The sequence below is a fragment of the Lissotriton vulgaris genome, chromosome 11 (genome assembly GCF_964263255.1).
Source record: "Lissotriton vulgaris chromosome 11, aLisVul1.2, whole genome shotgun sequence".
Taxonomy (NCBI): domain Eukaryota; kingdom Metazoa; phylum Chordata; class Amphibia; order Caudata; family Salamandridae; genus Lissotriton; species Lissotriton vulgaris.
The window spans coordinates 894,042,233-894,059,502 of NC_141699.1; positions in this window are offsets into that span (position 1 = coordinate 894,042,233).

Here is a 17,270-nt window from a genome sequence, read left to right on the forward strand (position 1 = left end):
CAGGGTAAAACATTTTAATAAATAACTATTTACATAACTATTTTATACTTTTTATTGCCCGATCCGGCTAGCTCAATCGATCGAGCATGAAACTCATGCACTCTGATAGCAAGCGTTGCTACTGATGCTACGCAGACCAAAACTGGTTTTCAGTTTGTACATTTTTCTAGATTTTTCCATCCAAGGTTGGTTGAGTTTGTAGAACGATGGCTTCAGATTTTCAACATACGGTGTGGTGGCGCGGACTGGGAGGGGGCGCTTCGCTCCTGCCCCCTCCCCAAGTAAGATTTTCATACGTGAAAGTACGTTAATGGTTTTGGTCCCTGAGTTGCTTCAATGTCACTGCCATTCTCAAATGGCATAAGTTCTGGATGTTGGGTGCCATAGTTCAGAGTTCTGAGCAGCGCTTGTAACACTGTCTGAAGCTTATTTCCACCTACTGCAGCTTCACTATTCTCAAAGTAAGTGAGTGTCGTTTGTGGACCTGACTGCATTTGAAAACAATGTGATATGGTACCTCCCTAAACCGCTTGACGGAGGCCCCCGAGGGGCGGTGTGATGGCACAGACTCGGAGAAGACGCTTGGCTCCGACCCCCTCCCCAAGTCTTATAGCACCGGTTTAGCCTGAGATCGCCCCCGACATAGGCGGCCGGCTCCCGGGGTCCGGCGGAACTTTTTGCCTTTTGATGACTCTTCTATTCTGGACCTTGTCCCACAATCCGTTTGACCTGAAGACACGCTGTAGTGGGGCGCCCCTTTACCGTTTTAGTTGCCATTCCGCCCGCTTTTGCTACACTGTGCCTCTTCCGCCATTCAGCTGTTTACCGCCCGCTCTTGCGACTACAGCGTCTCGCTCACCATGTAGTTGAGTTGCTCCCGCTCTTGCGATGCAACGATAAGCGACTGCCACAGGACTCTCAAAATGGCGGCCGGCTCTTTAGATTTGGGCGTGGTCCACTAAAATGGCCCTGGGACACCTTGGAACTTGGACGCTTCCCTGATAGGGCTTGGGTCCCATTCTCGAAAGCGTCCCCTCAGCCGTGAAGATTCTACAAAAGTCTTGGGGGCCCCCGACTCCCGCAGGCTTCTGGTGGGGAGCGGCTGCCATGTTTGCTCGTGGAATGGCCACGACGGACCTACGAGATGGTGGTGCTCTCATGCTGACGCCAGCTTTAGTCTGAAACATCCAGAAACACTGTAGACTACCAATTCGATCAGTTCCGGTAGCACCCCAACATGACCCGGTAGAGAAGAACTTGCCCTCCCCTCTTTGACTGATGGTTCTTGTTGCCTGTCCCCTCTGTTGTCATTTTACAGAACTTTTTGGACTGCTGAAAGGGGTTGTGTTCCGAACGCTGGTTGGTGGAGACATTTTGACTATATTCTTGACCTACGTTGTCGCGTAATGCGTTATATGACACGCCGCGTTAGCGCACCCGGAAGTGATCCGGGGCGCGGCGCGCAGCGCGTAACGTAAGCATAACAGGTCATGTGACTTGTTAATAAAACTTTTTATTGGTTCATTTTACTTTTGTTATTTTAATAATGAAAAGCTTGGTCATATGACCTAAAAAATACGCTTTTTATTGATTTCGAACTTTTTTTTTTAAAACATATATGTTATAATATTCCAGGCTAATGTACTTTCCCGGAAAATTTACAACTGTCCTGCAAGTAAAATATATTCCTTTTTCGAGAAAAAGGGCGTTTCTTCGTTCCATGACGGAGCCGTTGAGTAAAAGAGACTCGGCTTGCTGTCTTAGTCGCCGATACGCCTGATTATCAGATTCTTATCGATCACTTTATGTTGCAGGAGTGGAAAACACAACTGCCCTTGACCATTTATCTTTACTGCGTTCCTACATATTATACCTTTTATCCGTCATGTAATTGGACTGCTTTATTTCACTTGCCTTGTACTGTTTCGAAAACAGTGACTAAAAGTAAAAACTTTACCAATGTAAATACTACTACCACGTTTTGTTTTAAAAACCTTTATTGTGAAAATGTCAGTATACAAATACGGGCCTATAACCACGTGGGCCGGCCACGGAGCAAACTGAAATCGTATATGAGGAGACATTTACATTATAGAGGAACGTAACGAGCGAGCCATTAGGTTGCAAGAACTAAGGTGTCCAACAGTTGCGGAATCGGTGGACGTACATTTTGTAATTAAAATACGACAGGGCCACTTACAAAAAAGTTATCTAGATATACATTTGCGTGCAAGTACCATGGGTGACGTTAATTCGAACTTTCAATAGTACAGTAATCAATAACACATCAGAACTTAATATCAATAGGGATGTCGAAATATTCAATCAATTCTCGTCCCCGCCCGCCATGAGCATCAAAACTGCATTCATATCTCGTGATATCAAGGTTGTTCAACCAGTACACAACAAGGAGTTACGAGTCCCATTTATACCGGCGCCATTTTGGGCGAGGCCGGGCAGGTCCAAGATATAGTCAAAATGTCTCCACCAACCATCGGCCAGACCAGAACCCCTTTCGGCCCTTTATGCTACAAGATGGTGTCTTCCATTCAGAAAATATTGTTGGCAGCATTTTGAAAGGAAAGATAAACAGCCGTTCTCCTAGTGAGTCTCACATTGTTACATTTAAGAATGTTGAAGAGTAGTATGTGGAAAATCTGAAGCCATTTTTCTACAAACTCTCAATCAGCCTTGGATGGAAAAAAAAATCCTGAAGAATGTACAAACTGAAAACCAATTTTTGTCTGTATAGCATCAACAGCAACGCTTGAGTCAGCTTTGTGTCAAGCCGCCATTTTGATTCAATCAATAACGTCCCCCTGCACACATTCAGGGACCTGGTCGTGTCTTCAGATGAAACGGATTGTGGGACAAGAAGCAAAAAGGAAAAGGAAAAAAGTTCCGCCGGACCTCGGGAGCCGGCCGCCTATGTCATGTGCGACCTTTGGCCACACCAGGGCAATAGTGAAGCTGCAGCAGGTGCAAATAAGCTTCAGACAGTCTTACAAGCACTGCTCAGAACTCTCAACTATGGCACTCAACATCCAGGACTTGCCATTCGGATCTTGGCGCCTTGTGCTGGTTCCGACCTATTCACACATCGGTCCACTACTGACATCACCTCATAAGCCAACGGGGCACCCCACGCCGACTTTCGGCGCAGCATTGTAGGATGGCCACACCAGTGCGGCAACTTGCTGGACACCACCTCGGTGCCATCCGGATCTCGGCGCGTTCGAGTCACTGTACCGCAAAAGTGACCGGAACTCAGCTGGACACGCCGTCTTTCGGCGCAGCATTGTAGGATGGCCACACCAGTGCGGCAACTTGCTGGACACTAACTCGGTGCCATCCGGATCTCGGCGCGTTGTGCTGCCTTCGGCCTATTCGCACATCGGTCCGCTACTGACGCCGCCTCACGTTCCAACGGATTTTCTACGCTTTTTGTAGCCCTATGCCGCATAACAGGTCATGTGACTTGTTTATAAAACTTTTCATTGGTTCATTTTACTTTTGGTTTCCTAAAGATGGAAGGCTTGGTCATATGACCTAAAAATAACACTTTTCATTGGTTTAGAACATTTTTTTTTCCCAAACGATGAAAGCCCCACCTTGTTTCTGGATGATTCAGACTGAAGCTGGCTTCACCATGAGAGCACCACCATCTCGTGGCTCCGTCGTGGTCATTCCGCGAGCAATCATGGCAGCCGCTTCCCACCGGAAGCCTGCAGGAGTCGAGGGCCCCCAAGACTTTTGTAGAATCTTCACGGCTGAGGGGACGCTTTCGAGAATGGAGCCCAAGCCCTAGCAGGCAAGCGTCCGAGTTCCAAGGTGTCCCAGGGCCATTTTAGTGGACCAGGCCCAAAACTGAAGAGCCGGCCGCCATTTTAAGAGTCCTGTGGCAGTCGCCTATCGCTGCACTGCAAGAGTGGGAGCAACTCAACAACATGGTGAGCGAGACGCTGTAGCCGCAAGAGCGGGCGCAACTCAGCTAGATGGCCGCCACCTGGGGAGGCCCGTTCACGCCGCCTCCCCCACGCCCCCCCCCCCCGGGCCGCCCCACGGCAATTTTCGGAGCAGCATTGTAGGATACCAAAACCAGTGCGGCAGTTTACTGGACATCACCTGGGTGCCATCCACATCTCAGCGCGTTCTGCTGCCTTGGGACTATTCGCACAACAGACCGCTACTGACGAGGCCTCCCCCCGCACCACCCGGGACGCCCCACGCTGTTTTTCTGAGCTGCATTGTAGGATCCCATAAACCAGTGCGGCACCCAGGTGACATCACCTGGGTGCCGTCCAGATCTCAGCACGTTGTGCTGCCTTGGGACTATTCGCACAAAAGACAGCTTCTGACCATTGTTGCTTTTTTTTGTCAAAAATGTTTAAATGTTTGTTACAGTTTTTGTTCCGTTCGTTATATTTAAAAGTTAATAAAGTTTTATAATCCCACTTTGTTGGAGTGCTATATATTTTTAAAAAATCGGGTGAATGGGGCCTTGAATCGGGTTATTGTCATGTGTGGGCTTTGCAAGTGTACTGCTACAGGATCGGACATTTCAAACTCAAATGCACGTTCTTTTTCTTACCTTTCCGAAGCATGGAGCGCAATAGCAGGCAGAGAAAGGGTGATGCAAGTGTTGAACACTGCCTGGCCTGGCAAGTTGCTGGCAGTGCCCCCCCCCCCCGCCCGCTCCTGAAAGAGGACACACACACGCCGCCGCCCGAGTACTTCACAGATCTTTAAAAGACCATGCGCTTGTTCATGAGGCTTAAATGGTTTATCACCCCTTCTAGAACCCCTGCATCGACCCTCTGACGTTTCCTGGAAGAATTACCACGTAACACAATACCAAGCCTTGTCAGCTGAAACCCCCGAGGAATCGTGGGGCATATTATCAAGGGGGTTTATCTCCGCTTTTTTGGCTTTAAAAGCCAAGAAAGCGGAGATAAAATTATCTCCCTATTACCAAGCTGTCGCTTACACCAGTTAGTGACAGCTAAAAGGAGATAGCGACCATCTTGGGCCCCGCTTTGCATGTCAGTGATATTTATCACTAATGACATGCAAAGTGGGCGTGCCAAGATGTTAGCGACTGGAAACAGTCCCTAACATCGCTATCTCCTATTACCAACTTTTGGAGATATTCGCGCTAAGCGCGAATATCTCAATAAGCTAACACCTGCCCTGAGCAGTTCTTAGCCATGTTATCCAATGGGAGGTGGATAACATGGCTAAGAGCATTTGCTCGATAATGCATGAATATTGCTGACTTTTCAGCGATATTCATGCATTGCGGCCGTTTTTTATCGCATTTGTGATAAACCTTGCTAATAGCAAGGTTTATCTGCGATAAAAATCGCCGATGTGCGGCGATAATTTTTGTCTCTAAACAAGTTAGAGACAAAAATTATCGCTAGTTGTTGGTAATATGCCCCCGGGTTTTTGCTTGCAGAAATCGGGAGGCGGGAGACTAGCACTGAAATCAGTAGTCTCACGCCTGAATCAGGAGGGTTGGCATGTCTGGATTCTCTACAGCTGGGGCCATAAACTACATCCGCAGGGCTAGGTGATAGCCTGGGACCGGCCTGGCATCTAAAATGGCTGCCGTGCACGACAAAATTGTGGCACTGGAAAAAAGGCAAGATGGCGCAGACAATGTTTATCAATAAGGATTCATTTATAACAAAATATTTTATCGCACTGACAAATTGGCGGTCAACACTTCCTGATTTCCATCGAATCGAACGTTAACAGACGTCACGCAGCAAAAAAAAAAAAAGCTCACGCACAGCCGCTGGAAGACATGTATCAACATATATGAGCCTCCTCAGCCACCCTCAGAAAACATAAGGGATTAGGATACGTCTCCCGCACCCCCTTATACCTAGTAATTTAATTAAAACGAAGCACAAAATGGCGAATTCCCGTTTCGCTACCAGTTTGCGGCCCAGTTCGCGGCCCGTGAAGCGCTTCTACCGTGAAAAATATTTTTATTTTTATTTTCCCCACGGGACCCTTTAATAACCCCAACAACATTCCTAGGGGGTCAAGAGGGGTATACCTTGCCCCCTTTCATTAAATTCCCCCTTCGTTTTTCACCTCTTCTTCTCTCTCGATCCTACCAAGAGATAAGATGGCGGCCGCTCCGGACTGTTTAGAATGTTGACAGACACCGGGGAGCCAATCAGCTTCGCATCGCAAAGTTCCGTTTCGCGAAAAGTAAGCGCACCGGAGCGCAGCCCGGAGCGCTGTTACAGATATATATCTTGTTTTGAACATTAATTTCTCAAAATCCACTGGAGCACATATATTGAGACCTAGCAAAGGCACATCGGGCTAACAGTCCCTACAATTTTGCCAAGTTTCGTGCAAATCCATTCAGCCGTTCGAGCTAAAAGTGAGGCCAAAGGCCCTATGGAAATTAACATGGGAAAAACGCGTTTTAGGACCCCCCTTTTTTCTCGGCCCCCCTTGACGAAACCCCCCCAAATTTTCAGGGGCTGCTCAGAAACAAAATGTGCCATTTTCCTGAAAATTTCAGCCGATTCCGTCCACAAATGCCAAAGTTATTAGACATAGAATTTTCAAAAGTCCCATAGACAAAAAATCCTAACTATATATACCTACTGGCGAGACGCCAGTAGGTAATATATATATATATATATATATATATATATATATATATATATATATATATATTCACTGAAAAAACCATAGGTTATAGACCATATATAGTTAGGAATTTGCATTTACAAAACCTTGAAAATTCACTGAAAAAACCATAGGTTAGAGACCATATATAGTTAGCTGGACATTTTATTGACATAAAACCAATGAAATTCCATATATAGTTAGTTGCACTAACTATATATCGCGCACCCGCAATCCACTGCTGATGATGTCAAATATTACATCATTCATGACATGGTCAGTGACATCACTGATGACATCTCAAATGACATCACTGATGACATCACAGCCGTTCGAGCTAAAAGTGAGTCCAACCGCCCTATGGAAAAATGAATGGGAAAAACGCGTTTTGGGACCCCCCTTTTTTCTCGCCCCCCCCTTGACGAAACCCCCCCAAATTTTCAGGGGCTGCTCGGAAATAAAATGTGCCATTTTCCTGAAAAATTCAGCCAATTCCGTCCACAAACGCCAAAGTTATTAGACATAGAAGTTTCAGAAATCCCATAGAGAAAAAATCCTAACTATATATACCCACTGGCTATCGCCAGTAGGTAATATACATATATAAACATATATAATCTGCATATCTATATAAATATAAATGCATGCATACATATACATATATGCATACATATGCATGTTATTTACATGAAAGTTTTAAAAACACTAATAAAAGCAAAGCTAAAAAGCCACCTCATTACAAACAGAATGGCTTTAACTTAAACGAGGGCGAGATCTATTGCATTTTCAATGCTTGTTTACTTTGGTTCTATCAAGAAGGCATTCAGATGTGTCACACATTTGCCATAAATTCTGAATGTTAGCACTCTAGTTGCTCATTAGATCACTGTAGTAATGCTAGTGCTCACCAGGGAAGTCTGCTGCTAATCATGGTTTGCAGCCATTTTCCCGCATTTTTTATCCCGCAGACTTTCAGTCCGCATACCATTATCCCGCAAGGTCATTGACCTCGCATACCATTATCCCGCATTTTTTCAAAACGCATGTGCATTTATTGCGCATGCCTTTACAAAGAATTACGTTTTAAAGGCATGTATGGTAAATGCATTTGCGTTGTGAAAACCACAATGACGAGAGAGGTAAGTGGGTTTGTGTTAATTTTTTCGTGGGTTAGTGATTGTGTAGTGTAGTGTAGTGTTGTGTAGTGTAGTGTTGTGTTAGTATAGTGTAGAGTTGTGGTGGTTGTTTAGTGTAGGGTCATGCTGGGGGTAGTGTTTTAGGGTTTAGGGTTGTGTTGTAGTGTTTGCGTAGTGTAGGGTCATGCTGGGGGTAGTGTTTTAGGGTAGTGTTGTAGTGTTTGCGTAGTGTAGGGTCATGCTGGGGGTAGTGTTTTAGGGTTTAGGGTTGTGTTGTAGTGTTTGCGTAGTGTAGGGTCATGCTGGGGCTAGTGTTTTAGGGTTTAGGGTAGTGTTGTAGTGTTTGCGTAGTGTAGGGTCATGCTGGGCGTAGTGTTTTAGGGTTTAGGATAGTGTTGTAGTGTTTGCGTAGTGTAGGGTCATGCTGGGGGTAGTGTTTTAGGGTTTTGGGTAGTGTTGTAGTGTTTGCGTAGTGTAGGGTGATGCTGGGGTGTAGTATTTTAGGGTTTAGGGTAGTGTTGTAGTGTTTGCGTAGTGTAGGGTCATGCTGGGGGTAGTGTTTTAGGGTTTTGGGTAGTGTTGTAGTGTTTGCGTAGTGTAGGGTCATGCTGGGGGTAGTGTTTTAGGGTTTTGGGTAGTGTTGTAGTGTTTGCGTAGTGTAGGGTCATGCTGGGGTGTAGTGTTTTAGGGTTTTGGGTAGTGTTGTAGTGTTTGTGTAGTGTAGGGTCATGCTGGGGGGTAGTGTTTTAGGGTTTTGGGTAGTGTTGTAGTGTTTGCGTAGTGTAGGGTCATGCTGAGAGTAGTGTTTTAGGGTTTTGGGTAGTGTTGTAGTGTTTGCGTAGTGTAGGGTCATGCTGGGGGTAGTGTTTTAGGGTTTAGGGTAGTGTTGTAGTGTTTGCGTAGTGTAGGGTCATGCTGGGGGTAGTGTTTTAGGGTTTAGGGTAGTGTTGTCGTGTTTGCGTAGTGTAGGGTCATGCTGGGGTGTAGTGTTTTATGGTTTTGGGTAGTGTTGTAGTGTTTGCGTAGTGTAGGGTCATGCTGGGGGTAGTGTTTTAGGGTTTAGGGTAGTGTTGTAGTGTTTGCGTAGTGTAGGGTCATGCTGGGGTGTAGTGTTTTAGGGTTTTGGGTAGTGTTGTAGTGTTTGCGTAGTGTAGGGTCATGCTGGGGGTAGCGTTTTAGGGTTTAGGGTTGTGTTGTAGTGTTTGCGTAGTGTAGGGTCATGCTGGGGGTAGTGTTTTAGGGTTTAGGGTTGTGTTGTAGTGTTTGCGTAGTGTAGGGTCATGCTGGGGGTAGTGTTTTAGGGTTTAGGGTAGTGTTGTAGTGTTTGCGTAGTGTAGGGTCATGCTGGGGTGTAGTGTTTTAGGGTTTTGGGTAGTGTTGTAGTGTTTGCGTAGTGTAGGGTCATGCTGGGGGTAGTGTTTTAGGGTTTAGGGTAGTGTTGTAGTGTTTGTGTAGTGTAGGGTCATGCTGGGGGTAGTGTTTTAGGGTTTAGGGTAGTGTTGTACTGTTTGTGTAGTGTAGGGTCATGCTGGGGGTAGTGTTTTAGGGTTTAGGGTAGTTTAGTTATTTAGTGTATGCTAAAGGCATATTCGTTCTAAAAGTTTTCGTTATTTTTATTTGCGGCCTAATAGTACATGCAGGATTTTTTTGGCGGACTGATGGTATGCGGGATTTCGTCATATATTCGCTAATCATACTTTCTGTGGCAAAATGAACCCCCTCATTTTGTTCCTTTTTAAATTATATGTTTTAAGAGTTACCACTTTATTCCAATCAAGATGGCTTCAGGTGTGCCATACCTTTGTAATAAGTAGGACTGTTAGCACTCTAGTTGTTCTTTAGAACACTCTGGGACATTCTGTCATTGGGCTATAGTTGGGCTACATCTGGCTGATATTTGGGCTACATTTGTTTTTTTTTGTCTCTGGTGGCCATCTTTGGGCTACATTGGGCTACATTGGGCTACATTGGGCTACATTGGGCTACATTTGGGCTCCAACATATATATAGCCCAATGTAGCCCAATATATATTTTTCAAAGTTAATTTTCGTAAAAACCACTGGAGCCTATATCTTGAGACATAGCAAAGGCACATCGGGCTACCAGTCCCTACAATTTTGCCAAGTTTGGTGTAAATCCATTCAGCCGTTCAGGCTAAAAGTGAGGCCAACCGCCCTATGGAAAATTGCATGGGAAAAACACGTTTTGGGACCCCCCTTTTTTCTCGGCCCCCCCTTGACGAAACCCCCCCAAATTTTCAGGGGCTGCTCAGAAACAAAACGTTCCATTTTCCTGAAAATTTCAGCCAATTCTGTCCTCAAACGCCAAAGTTATTCGACATAGAATTTTCAAAAATCCCATAGGAAAATAATCCTAACTATATATACCTACTGGCTATCGCCAGTAGGTAATATATACATATATATATATTGGTTTTTATTGTCCTGGCAGCAGTGGATATTAAGACAGAGTTCCTGGAATATAAATATATATATATATATATATTACCTACTGGCGATAGCCAGTAGGTATATATAGTTAGGATTTTTTTCCTATGGGATTTTTGAAAATTCTATGTCGAATAACTTTGGCGTTTAAGGACAGAATTGGCTGAAATTTTCAGGAAAATGGAACATTTTGTTTCTGAGCAGCCCCTGAAAATTTGGGGGGGTTTCGTCAAGGGGGGGCCGAGAAAAAAGGGGGGTCCCAAAACGTGTTTTTCCCATGCAATTTTCCATAGGGCGGTTGGCCTCACTTTTAGCCTGAACGGCTGAATGGATTTACACCAAACTTGGCAAAATTGTAGGGACTGGTAGCCCGATGTGCCTTTGCTATGTCTCAAGATATAGGCTCCAGTGGTTTTTACAAAAATTAACTTTGAAAAATATATATTGGGCTACATTGGGCTATATATATGTTGGAGCCCAAATGTAGCCCAATGTAGCCCAATGTAGCCCAATGTAGCCCAAAGATGGCCACCAGAGACAAAAAAAACAAATGTAGCCCAAATATCAGCCAGATGTAGCCCAACTATAGCCCAATGACAGAATGTCCCAGAGTGTTCTAAAGAACAACTAGAGTGCTAACAGTCCTACTTATTACAAAGGTATGGCACACCTGAAGCCATCTTGATTGGAATAAAGTGGTAACTCTTAAAACATTTAATTTAAAAAGGAACAAAATGAGGGGGTTCATTTTGCCATAGAAAGTATGATTAGCGAATATGTGACGAAATCCTGCATGTACTATTAGGCCGCAAATTAAAATAACGAAAACTTTTAGAACGAATATGCCTTTAGCATACACTAAACAACTAAACTACCCTAAACCCTAAAACACTACCCCCAGCATGACCCTACACTACACAAACAGTACAACACTACCCTAAACCCTAAAACACTACCCCCAGCATGACCCTACACTACACAAACACTACAACACTACCCTAAACCCTAAAACACTACCCCCAGCATGACCCTACACTACGCAAACACTACAACACTACCCAAAACCCTAAAACACTACACCCCAGCATGACCCTACACTACGCAAACACTACAACACTACCCTAAACCCTAAAACCCTACCCCCAGCATGACCCTACACTACACAAACACTACAACACAACCCTAAACCCTAAAACACTACCCCCAGCATGACCCTACACTACGCAAACACTACAACACAACCCTAAACCCTAAAACACTACCCCCAGCATGACCCTACACTACGCAAACACTACAACACTGCCGTAAACCCTAAAACACTACCCCCAGCATGACCCTACGCTACGCAAACACTACAACACTACCCAAAACCCTAAAACACTACACCCCAGCATGACCCTACACTACGCAAACACTACAACACTACCCTAAACCCTAAAACACTACCCCCAGCATGACCCTACACTACGCAAACACTACAACACTACCCTAAACCCTAAAACACTACCCCCAGCATGACCCTACACTACGCAAACACTACAACACTACCCTAAACCCTAAAACACTACCCCCAGCATGACCCTACACTACGCAAACACTACAACACTACCCAAAACCCTAAAACACTACCCCCAGCATGACCCTACACTACGCAAACACTACAACACTACCCAAAACCCTAAAACACTACCCCCAGCATGACCCTACACTACGCAAACACTACAACACTACCCAAAACCCTAAAACACAACCCCCAGCATGACCCTACACAACGCAAACACTACAACACTACCCAAAACCCTAAAACACTACCCCCAGCATGACCCTACACTACGCAAACACTACAACACTACCCAAAACCCTAAAACACTACACCCCAGCATGACCCTACACTACGCAAACACTACAACACTACCCAAAACCCTAAAACACTACACCCCAGCATGACCCTACACTACGCAAACACTACAACACTACCCAAAACCCTAAAACACTACCCCCAGCATGACCCTACACTACGCAAACACTACAACACTACCCTAAACCCTAAAACACTACACCCCAGCATGACCCTACACTACGCAAACACTACAACACTACCCAAAACCCTAAAACACTAGCCCCAGCATGACCCTACACTACGCAAACACTACAACACAACCCTAAACCCTAAAACACTACCCCCAGCATGACCCTACACTACGCAAACACTACAACACTACCCTAAACCCTAAAACACTACCCCCAGCATGACCCTACACTACGCAAACACTACAACACAACCCTAAACCTTAAAACACTACCCCCAGCATGACCCTACACTAAACAACCACCACAACTCTACACTACACTAACACAACACTACACTACACAACACTACACTACACTACACAATCACTAACCCACGAAAAAATTAACACAAACCCACTTACCTCTCTCGTCATCGTGGTTTTCACAACGCAAATGCATTTACCATACATGCCTTTAAAACGTAATTCTTTGTAAAGGCATGCGCGATAAATGCACATGCGTTTTGAAACAATGCGGGATAATGGTATGCGAGGTCAATGACCTTGCGGGATAATGGTATGCGGACTGAAAGTCTGCGGGATAAAAAATGCGGGAAAATGGCTGCAAACCATGATTAGCAGCAGACTTCCCTGGTGAGCACTAGCTTTACTACAGTGATCTAATGAGCAACTAGAGTGCTAACATTCAGAATTTATGGCAAATGTGTGACACATCTGAATGCCTTCTTGGTAGAACCAAAGTAAACAAGCATTGAAAATGCAATAGATCTCACCCTCGTTTAAGTTAAAGCCATTCTGTTTGTAATGAGGTGGCTTTTTAGCTTTGCTTTTATTAGTGTTTTTAAAACTTTCATGTAAATAACATGCATATGTATGCATATATGTATATGTATGCATGCATTTATATTTATATAGATATGCAGATTATATATGTTTATATATGTATATTACCTACTGGCGATAGCCAGTGGGTATATATAGTTAGGATTTTTTCTCTATGGGATTTCTGAAAATTCTATGTCTAATAACTTTGGCGTTTGTGGACGGAATTGGCTGAAATGTTCAGGAAAATGGCACATTTTGTTTCTGAGCAGCCCCCGAAAATTTGGGGGGGGGGTTCGTCAAGGGGGGCCGAGAAAAAAGGGGGGTCCCAAAACGTGTTTTTCCCATTCATTTTTCCGTAGGGCGGTTGGACTCACTTTTAGCTCGAACGGCTGAATAGATTTACATGAAACTTGGCAAAATTGTAGATATGGTTTGCCCGACGTGCCTTTTCTATGTCTCAATATATGTGCTCCAGTGGATTTTGAGAAATGAACGTTTAAAAAAATATATATATCTGTGACAGCGGTCCGGTTAGCGCCCCGGTTCGCGTACCTGACGCGTAACGGAACTTCGCGAAGCGAAGCTGATTGGCTCTCCGGTGTCTGTCAACATTCTAAACAGTCCGGAGCGGCCGCCATCTTGTCTCTCGGTACGATCGAGAGACAAGATGTGGTGAAAAACGAAGGGGGAAATGAAGGAAAGGGGGCAAGGTAGACCACTCCTGACCCCCTAGGATTGATGAGGGGGATATTAAAGTGCCCCGCGGGGCAAAAAATAAATTTTTTTTTTTTTTGCGATTTTACGCCGTAGAGGCGCGTCCCGGTACGCGAACCGGGCAGCTCACCGGGCAGCTCACCGGGCAGCTCACCGGGCAGCTCACCGGGCAGCTCACCGGGCAGCTCACCGGGCAGCTAACCGGCAGCGTAGCTGTCAACATTGTAAACAGTCCGGAGCGGCCGCCATCTTGTCTCTCGGTAGGTTCGAGAGACAAGATGTGGTGAAAAAAGAAGGGGGAGATGAAGGAAAGGGGGCAAGGTAAACCCCTCCTGACCCCCTAGGATTGATGAGGGGGATATTAAAGTCCCCCGCGATTTTTCGCGGTAGAGGCGCTTCCCGGTACGCGAACCGGGCAGCTAACCGGCAGCGTAACGGGAGTCCGCCATCTTGTGTTTTTGGAGCGTCCGGTTCGCGTACCGGGTAGCGTCCCGGTAAGCGTAACAAGGGAAATAACCAAGAGAAACAGTAAAAAAAAAATTAAGGGAATAGATTTCCAGCAAACTTGGCAAAATTGTAGGGACTGTTTGTTTGATGTGCCTTTGCAAGGCCTCAAGATATGTGCACGTGTGGATTTTGTCTAATTAAGGTTAAAAAATATATATATATCTGTAAGCGTGCTCCGGCACGCTTACGTTACGGGTTTTGTTTGCGCTGCAGAGCCGATACGTCACGGTTATGCGACGCGCCATGAGGCGTCTCACGTGGCTACGTGATACGTCACGTAATAAAGAATATATTTTACAGCTATAGATATTAGCTTTTAAAAAACCAATGAAATTCACTGAAAAAACCATAGGTTATAGACCATATATAGTTAGGAATTTGCATTTACAAAACCTTGAAAATTCACTGAAAAAACCATAGGTTAGAGACCATATATAGTTAGCTGGACATTTTATTGACATAAAACCAATGAAATTCCATATATAGTTAGTTGCACTAACTATATATCGCGCACCCGCAATCCACTGCTGATGATGTCACATATTACATCATTCATGACATGGTCAGTGACATCACTGATGACATCACTGATGACATCTCAAATGACATCACTGATGACATCACTGATGACATCTCAAATGACATCACTGATGACATCATGACACACCAATACCAGTTACTACATACGCACTCACTGATTCCTACGTCTACACACACATTCACTCATTCACCCATACAATCACTCATACATACAGTCACTCATTATTACAACACTATCATATGCACTCATACACCTATGCAGACACTCACACACTGCCACTCATCCATGGAGTTACTCACACACCTAGTCAGTCCTGTAAAGAATCAATCACACTTCCATTTCCTCATCTATACAGTTAAACACAGAACACCATACTTCAGTGACATCACTGATGACATCACTGATGACATCACTGATGACATCTCAAATGACATCACTGATGACATCTCAAATGACATCACTGATGACATCATGACACACCAATACCAGTTACTACATACGCACTCACTGATTCCTACGTCTACACACACATTCACTCATTCACCCATACAATCACTCATACATACAGTCACTCATTATTACAACACTATCATATGCACTCATACACCTAGTCAGTCCTGTGAAGAATCAATCACACTTCGATTTCCTCATCTATACAGTTAAACACAGAACACCATACTTTTCACACATATACTAACACATACTTACTCTCTTATACAATCACTGATACAAGTACACATTGATATGCACAGAGTCACACACCTCCCAGCCAGCCACACACACACTCAGTCTTCCATACATCCACTCATTCTTCAATATGTAAAACATATTTAAACTTTACAAAAACACACAGACACTAGATGATGTCATTTGAGATGTCATCAGTGATGTCATCAGTGATGTCATCAGTGATGTCATTTGAGATGTCATCAGTGATGTCATCAGTGATGTCACTGACCATGTCATGAATGATGTAATATGTGACATCATCAGCAGTGGATTGCGGGTGCGCGATATATAGTTAGTGCAACTAACTATATATGGAATTTCATTGGTTTTATGTCAATAAAATGTCCAGCTAACTATATATGGTCTCTAACCTATGGTTTTTTCAGTGAATTTTCAAGGTTTTGTAAATGCAAATTCCTAACTATATATGGTCTATAACCTATGTTTTTTTCAGTGAATATATATATATATATATATATATATATATATATATATATATATATATATATATATATATATATATATATATATATATATATATATATATATATTACCTACTGGTGGTCGACAGTAGGTAGTTATAGTTAGGATTTTTTTCAATGTTAAATCTCAAAATTCTATTTGGAATAACTTTGGCGCCGGTTGATCAATCTGACTGAAAATTTCCTCAAAATGGCCTCGCGGCGTTCCGGTCCTTCCTTGGAAGTTTGGGGGGGATTCGTCAAGCGGGGGCCGAGATAACAGGGGGGTCCCAAAACACGTTTTCCCCATGTTAATTTCCGTAGGGCGGTCGATTTCACTTTTAGCCCGAACGGCTGAATGGATTTCCACCAAATTTGGCAAAATTGTAGGGACTGGTAGCCCGATGTGCCTTTGCTATGTCTCGAGATATGTGCTCCAGTGGATTTTGAGTAATTTAGGTTAAAAAAAAAATATATATCTATGGCAGCGCCCCGGTACGCGCCTCGGGGAGCGCTCCGGGCGCGCCACGCGAGGTGCGCACGGAAAGCTGATTGGCTCTCGGGTGTCTGTAAACATTCGAAACAGTCCAGAGCGGCCGCCATCTTGTGTCTCGGTAAAATCGAGACACAAGAGGTGGCTAAAACAAAGGGGGAAATTACCATAAGGCGTCAGGGATAGACCCCCTCTGACCCCCTAGGTTTGATGTGGGGGCTATAAAAGGGCCCCGCGGGGCATTTAAAATATTTTTTTTTTTTCGTTTTGCGCGGGGGGGGAGCGCCCGGTACGCGCACCGGGGAGCGGACCGGGGAGCGTACTATGAGGAAAAAAGAATGACAAAGTTTTTAAAAAATGAAGCCTTTTTTTAGAAATTGGACGTAGTTCTAAAAAGAACTTTTTTTTTCTTCTTTTTGTTGTTTTATATTTTTTTTTGTGTTTTTTGAACATTTTGTACTTTTTTGGCTTTTCAAAACAGTTTTATATTTTTTTGTATTTTTTTAGGGGGAGAAACAAAAAAAAGGGAATTGAAACAGGCTCAACTGGAGCAAAAAAACAAAAAAACCCAAAAAGTACTTCTTTTTGGGGCACTTGTGATTGTCACCTGCAAGGACGATGAGCTTTACGCTCTTTTCACCATAGGCAATAAGCTTGCCACATGCAGAACAAGTGATTTTAAAATCAGCAAATCGTGGCTGAATACAAGGCATCATCTCTAATGTTTCT